General features: G+C 40.0%; 1 long non-coding RNA gene across 1 annotated transcript; it reads right to left on the reverse strand.

The window, feature by feature from the left end:
* Nucleotides 1-272: 272 nt before the first annotated feature.
* On the reverse strand, nucleotides 273-7,729 carry LOC131897712 (uncharacterized). The gene is made up of 3 exons (XR_009375769.1): nucleotides 7,602-7,729; nucleotides 6,690-6,753; nucleotides 273-520 (listed from the first exon to the last, which is right to left on the reverse strand). It is a non-coding gene; the product is annotated as an uncharacterized LOC131897712 (long non-coding RNA).
* Nucleotides 7,730-8,074: the final 345 nt, after the last annotated feature.

The raw sequence follows: 8,074 nt of genomic DNA on the forward strand, positions 1-8,074 counted from the left end.
TTTGCTTCTCTGTAGAGTTCTCATACAAATGCCTAGAAGCATCTTGCTAACCTATTACCCAGGCAATGTTTACCTGGTTTATAATCATACTTCTTAACAATCCAACATCTCTCCTCTCTCTCTCTCTCTCTCTCTCTCTCTCTCTCTCTCTCTCTCTCTCTCTCACACACACACACACACACACACACACACACACACACACACACACACTGAAGAAGAGAGAAATTGCTCAGGATTTTGAGTCTATTGATCTCAATCCAAATCCATGGTTCATTCCATTTCCTATCACTTGTATATTCACAGGCAAAGGACTTCACTTCAGCAATGTTGATTAATTTTTCCACAAAGTAGAAACAGTGAGGTTCACATGAGATGAAGAATACAAAACATATGTCATATGAAAGTGCCTAAGAATATTCAGTGTGTTTCCCTACTTCCAGTAAGAGCAAGGATGTGTGAGCTTCCCCGCCACACTCCTCTTCTCTTCCTTCCTTCAGTCTTCTTATACATCCTCTTCTCCCTTCCAAAAATGCACAGCAATGGAAATGAAATCCATTTTGTAAACCCTTGGCTTCCATTTGCGTTCCCAGTACACATGATATCCAGTCCTCTTTGGTTTATAGTCATGGAAAAAATTTTAAATAAATACCATTGTATTTATTTAATGGCCAGGGGTATTTATATACCATGTGCTTAGTTGTCAACTAACAAATAGCTAGCTGTACCCTTCAATGTATATTTTTTGTCATTTTATTTTATTTGTATTTGTACTGAGTGACTTAAATGATGAAATTTAAGAAAAAAAGAAATTTAAGGCATCAAGTAAAGATGTTCCTGCAGGTTGGGCTCTCTCTCCCAGCCCACCCCCTTTCCCTCACTCCCTCTCTCTCCTGCACACTCGCACACCCCCACACACACTCATAAACATTAACAGCCACCCACAAACATGCTTTATGAGCTTTCATGAAAACCCTTCTTCAGAACTTTTGCAAAGTCACCTGGTTAATCTATAAATTAATCTCTATGTAAACAAAACTGCTGTAAACTGCTCCATGGCTGACCCCTGAAACCATGTAAGCCTCTGCCAGTATATTGTGGACTTGATATATACCGAAGCAAGCTCCTTCCTTTTCTTATAGGTACACTGTGTGCTTTATCCTGCACTCACAAAACTCTGTGCTCTCTCTCTCTCTCTCTCTCTCTCTCTCTCTCTCTCTCTCTCTCTCTCTCTGTGTGTGTGTGTGTGTGTGTGTGTGTGTGCGCACGTGTGTGTGTGTATCTCAGTATTTTCCCCATTTCTTCAGTGTAAACAGAAACTATAAAGATGCTTTTAATATCTTAAATTCCAGAGTCACAGGATTTTGCAAATCTAAGGGAATCTAGACTCACCTAGAATGAGCCTCGAAAGTTTTGGTCTCCCAGTATCTCTTTCATGGGCTGGCTACGTCTGCTCAAAAGTTATTGGCAAAACTAACCTGTCTCCAGTACCTCTTCGTGTGACCTTTCTTGAAAACAGTCACTGTAGATGTGACAAGTTATAATAGTGGCTGTTGTGTCCTTAATCCAACACCACCAGTTATGTGTAAGAAGGACCAAACAGCAGGTGAAAAGTACTCACAGAAGGTCTTTCAGAAGTATCATCAGTTTTCCATCCCAGGACTGATTAATTACTGAAGGAATGAGCTGCTCTGAGGCAAGGACCCCTTTTGGTTTGCTTCTTCTGTGAGTGTTTTTTTCCATTCCTTCTTCACTAATCTAGCAGTTAGAGACCTTGGAAGGTAGCATGTTCATACACTTCGCTGCCTCTAGAATCATGAAATACATTAACTTCTTTTTGTATAAACGGTCATCTCTCTGGTGTTCCTCATAATGTAAAAGTAGAGATATTTATATCACTCTACTCTTTCTATCAAATGAGCAAATATGTCATATATTTTACTTTATTTGGAGGGGAAGGTTATTTCTATATAGCCCATATGGCTTTATATTCACTATCCAGCTCAAACAGGTCTCAAACTCACAGCAATTTTTATGCTTCAGGCCCCCAAGTGTTTAGATTACAGAAATGCACCATCACATCTGGCTTCATATTTTACTTTTTTTTAGTGATTTTCTTTCAAGATCTGTAAGAAACCCAGAAATTCTAACAGCATGCAATCAAGTTTCTCACTCTATACATTATAAAATCCCAAAACACATCAGTAGAAGCTAGCACACATCAGCAGTGCCCAGCACATATCTTCAGCATCCAGCACACATGAGCAGTGCCAAGCACATAAACAGTGCCCAGCACATCAGCAGTGCCCAACACATCTGCAGAGCCTAGCACACACCATCAAAATTCAGCACACATCATCAGTGCCCATCCCACGTCCTCAGCACCCAGCACATATCGGCAGTGCCCAGCATACATCTTCAGAGTCCACCACACACCATCAAAATCCAGCACATATCATCTGTACCCAACACACATCTTCAGCATCCAGCACACATCAGCAGAGGTCAGATCCTATTTTCAGGGCCCTGAACACATCAGCAGAGAGCAGTCCACGGAAGCACTGCTACCAACAACATTACACTTTCAATGTAGCTTTGGGAGTGGTAATGTATTTGATTTTTAAAAAAAACAACAAAGGGGTCTCAAGTTCACAAATGTTAAACTTCCTAGACAAGGAAATCCAGGCTTGAGGACAAAGAGTCACTCATGGCCACGGTTTTGAAGATGTCATAGCACCACAATGTTCTCTCCTACAGCAAGATGTTGGCATACACCTGGAAAGGTATCTTCCCTTTTCCATTTGGCATGAATACTTGACTCGTTACTCAAGATCCACCTATCAGTTACTTTCCTCATTGGCATGAGAAAATATTTCACAAGAAGAAATTTAAAGAGGAATGATCTGTTCTGGCTTATATTTCTGTGCATGTGTCCCAGTTGTGGGAAAGGTGGGGCAGCAGAAGCAGGAGAGTAGCTGGTCGCATAGGACCTACAGTCAGGAAGAAGAAAGTGGTGAACTCCTGTGCCAAGGTTGTGTCTTCATTTTTCTTCAGCCAGGAACTGCAGCCTACATAATGACCAGCTTATGATCATTGTGGATCCTCCCACATCAGTTAATCTAGATAACCCCTTGTAGACGTGCCCAGAGGCTTATCTATTCGGTGACTCGAGAACCCTCCAAGGATTTGCCAGTATTTACCATCACACCTGGCAAGAGCATTTCACTTCCAAGGACTCCCCCACACAAGCACAGTGCTTTGCTCAAGAACGATGCCTCAATAATCCATGGTCCTTGATTGAAACACTGTTTCATATGACTGATGAGCTATATTAAACCATGATCACTTTGAGGACGTGAAACCAGGTATGACGGCGTAACAGAGAAAAGGGAGGAGACAACCCTTTCCACAAAGCAGAAAAGAGGTATGGCAATAGGTGTCTGTAGAAGTCTGAGCTGGAAAAAGCTTTGGATAAATGTCGTACCTGCCTACCCTATCCATCCAGTGATGGCTTGACCATCACTGTTAAGGGCCTTTTACAGACGTCTAATAACTGATACAGCTTTACTTTTCTTTCCTCGCTGGTTTCGCTTTGAGATGCTTCCTTAAAAAAAAAAAAAATTTCTCAGACTTGAAGCAGATCTCTTTATCAAATCCCCACCAAAGATTAGTAGATATGAGTGGCTTTAGTGGTGGTGATGAAAATCCAAGTTCAATTACATCTGCTGCCAGTCAAGCCTCACCCTCACTTTAAGGATGAGGAAGAGAGCCCGGCCAGACTTTAAAGACCAATAATAGGAAAGGACAAGTGAACACAACAACTTAGACCCACCCAGAGTTGTATGTAGAGAAGTTCCGTATTGAACCAGCAATAATGAAGCACAGGGTAAGGCAAGACAAAGGATCCCTGAAAGGTCAAGCTACCATTAGTGTTATGGTCTTTCTCAAGATCTCCCAAAGGCAATTCCATACTGGGTTGTTTTATCAGCCACCAACACAGGTCTTTGGAAGATTCTAGAAGCACTGGGGTGCCGGAAGGACTCCAGGTTAGTTTCTAGATTGCATTCTAACAATACATTAGCAACAACAGCAAAATGTAATGAAGGCAAGAGCCGGCTGTCCTGAAACATCACACTTGAACGCTTGCCTGGGACCTTTAACAGCTGGGACTGAGATACCATCACACAGTTACTCTTAACTTGTTGGTTTACTTGTTTAGTAACAAGACGAAAACAACAGCAAAAATTCATATCAAGTTCATCATTTATTTTAGCTAATTGCTATTTTTTTGAGGCCCATTCTGCAGCTTCTGTCCCTTCCTATTGGCATTTTAAACACAACCCACAGGCTTCCTTAAGTTATAAATATAGGCCTTCCTTTAGAAATTAAAACACTACAAATTCAATAAAGTCCAAGATTTCACCTCACGTCTACTTCGCAACTTTTTTTCCCAGAAGCTATTGACTTTGTGGCTCAAAGGGAAACACATTTTTTTTCTTCCTCCACATTTTATTTCCACCACTTTTTCTCTATCTACCACTTATAACATTTCTAAGTTTTGGCATGAAGATTCAGAGAGATAAGAAAATGGTGCTCTGGTTTTCATATGTCCTTCAAAAGCCATATATTGGATGCTTGATCCTTTACGTGGTAGTTTGGAGATGTTAGACCTAATGGGAGGAGTGAAAAATCATGGAGGTACCATCTTCATAAACTGACTCACATCATTACTGCAGCAAGGAGTTTCTTATAAAAGATGAGTTCAGCCCCTTCCTGTTATCTCTCTGTCTTACCTTTTGATTTCCTAACAAAAGACGACACAGTACAGATATCATTACCAGATGCCATCCCCTTGATTTTAGACTTCCCAGCTTCCAGATATGTGAAAACTATTTTTTCCTTATTGTAAATTGCTCTGTGATACCTTCTCCTAGCAGCACTGATTGAGTAAGAGACAGCCAGCTCCCACAAACTGTCCTGTGATCACCACATGCATGCCTCAATCCCCAAATACATGCACACAAAATAAATAAAATAAAAATTTTCATATTTCTAGTAGTGTGTATCTGTAGTTAATACTGGACTTGGAACAAGGCTCATTGGGTAAAGCAGTAGCTTTGAGAACATAGGGACCTGAGGTTCCCAAGAACCCACAGAAAGCCTGAAGCATTTGTGCATGTGATGGCAGAACAGAGGTCCTGCAACACAGCTGGCATAACTCCTGTAAGCTCTGGCCAGCTGCCCTGGAACACACAGGGATGAGCAATGGGAGACCCTGTTTCACACAAGGAGAAAGGTAAGGCTAGATACCCAGCTTATCTTCTGACACTCACACCTGAACCTTCATTCACACACACATACACATACACATACACACACACACACACACACACACACACACACACACACACACACAAATAAGAATATATGTTTTCTAGCTATACACTTAGAGAATTACAGAAGCTACTTTATCCCATAAAAACCAAATTATATGCTAGCCACAGATTAACTACAATGCCCTGAATGAACCATCACATCATGTATTCATGGATATAAAACAAACAAGCCCTCCAAGAAAGAAAAGATGTGATGCTCTTCCAGCTAAGATGTAACTAAATGAAATGTCAGTTTTAACACGAACAGTATATAAATTCAATTCAGGACTAATAAGTGCTTTCAAACAAGCATCTTACTGTGAATTTTTTACCTGAAAGAATGACTGATTCAAAATAGACAAGAGATTGTTGATAGGGACTATTAAAAGGAGAATTGATTTAGCGAAAACTGCAATGTTTCTAACATAACTGAGGTCGCATCACTGATTATGTCAGGATACATCTAGAACTCACACAGGGAAAGTAGATAATTGAAAGTTAAACCACAGTATTTATGAGACCATAATGCAGCAAAGGTATTATTCTTATGTTGAGTGGAAAACATGACAAAAATAACACACTGCCATTGCATATGAAAATAACATTGCATTCTAGTTTTTAGTGTTATAAATGAATTCAATAAATGCAATTAGCAAAAACACAATACCTTAAAAATCTAAAAAGACATGTCCCAAAAGCCAATGTGCAAAAGGCCAACAGATATGTGAAAAATGTTCAGTATTATCAAGAACTTGACAAGAACAAATGAAAACCACAATGAGATGCCTGTCACCTAACCCCAGTGAGGACTCTGGCCAGAAAGATAAAGTGTAAGTGCTGGGTTAGGTGTAGAAAAAGAGGGACCCTTATGCACTGTCGGTAGTAACGTAAATTAGTACAGTCATGGTGCTCTGTGACATGGAATAGCCTTAAGAAATTAAAAATGGATCTCACTTTACAATTCAATAGTTTCAGCACTGGGCATAAACCCAAAGGTAATGAAATAACCGTGTCAGAAAGATAGGTACACTCTCATATTATTGAAGCACTAGCAATAGCTAGGATCAGTGCCAACTTTAATGCCTATCAACCAACAAATGGGTAAAGGAAATGTGCTATGTATACACAGCCATACAAAGAGAGCAATCCAGTCTGTGACAGCTGGCGAGGTGCTGGAAGATGTTATGCTGAGAGAAATGTTAAGCCACGAAAGGTAAGTACCACATGATCCTAGCACTCACTGCTAGACTACAAAAAGCTGATCTAAAGAAAATGGCTGGGTAAACAAGAGCTACATAATCACACTAGTTGACTTACCAATGTGGACAGGGAAATTTCACAAGGTTCCACACCTAAATGAAGAACTGCAGACAGTAACTGGCTATGAGAGAGAGAGAATTAGTTTTTCCCAGGGATAAGCTGACTGCTGGGGCTGGATATATACAAGTTTATAACACACTCATGCACACACACACCTGTGTTAAACAATAACAATTATAGAAAAGGAGGTCATAAAATTAAGAGGAGTGGAGAGACACAAAAGAAGTTGGGGAGAGGACAGAGAGGAGCTAAGATATTTAAATTCAATATTGTATGTAACTCTTAAAAAATAAACAAGTTATTTACCCCAATTAACTGAGGAGAAATTGGTGAAGTAGGAGAAGGGGCCATTAAGAAATTCAAGAACATAACTTGAGAGAAAGAATACCTTCTGGTGATCTACATTGTACCAAGGTGAGCAGAATTAACGGTAATTCACTTTATACCTGAAAAATAATTAATCTAACTCACTATAAACAAATGATGAAAGCTTAAGATGATGGACAGTTTAATTTCCGAGAGTTGACCCCTATCCATTATAAATGGGGCTCAACATCTCACACTCAAACTAGGAAATGTGTGTAAATATATCGATCAAAATCGAAAACACAACTTAAAGTTCTTTCAATACTGGGGCTATATAGTTAATCTTGAGAGAAAGAATTGTTCATCTACAGAAAGAGCTCAAATGATCGAGAAGAGCCCCAAGCCCAGCTCCTCTCCTGAATGCAACACCTTGATTTGCCACTTTAACCAAGGTTCCGAGTTTAGTTCCATAAACTAAATGAGAGTACTGCAAGAGAAAGGAAAGAGAAAAGGAAGGAAAGAAGGAAAGAAGGAAGGAAGGAAGGAAAATTAAAATACCAAATATGGGGCTGGGGAAATAGCCCAATGCTTAAGAGCACTTACTGTTCTTCTAGAAGACTTGGTTTGTTTCTCCACACCCACATGGAAGCTCTATCTGTAACTCCGGTCCCAGGGAATCCATTGTCCTCTTCTGGCCTCGTCTGGTACCAGGCATGAACATAATTCACGAACATGCCTGCAGGCAAAACACTCATAAACATTAAATAAATAAATAAATAAATAAATAAATGTTGTAATTGGTTGTTGTCCTTTTTAACTTTGGGGGGCCTACCACCCAGCTCCGAAATAAATACATGGAGGCTTAGTATTTATTATGAATGTCTGGCCTTAGCTTGGCTTGTTTCTAGCCAGCTTTCCTTAAATTATCCCATCTACTTTTTGCTTCTGGGCTATTATCTTCCTCTATTTCTGTATATCTTTCTTTACTTCTTACTCCATGGATGGCTGTGTAGCTGGGTGGCTGGCACCTGGAATCTTCCTCCCTATCCTTCTTCTCAATCTTTTCTTCCCAGGTT

Source organism: Peromyscus eremicus, chromosome 22 (genome assembly GCF_949786415.1).
Source record: "Peromyscus eremicus chromosome 22, PerEre_H2_v1, whole genome shotgun sequence".
Classification (NCBI taxonomy): domain Eukaryota; kingdom Metazoa; phylum Chordata; class Mammalia; order Rodentia; family Cricetidae; genus Peromyscus; species Peromyscus eremicus.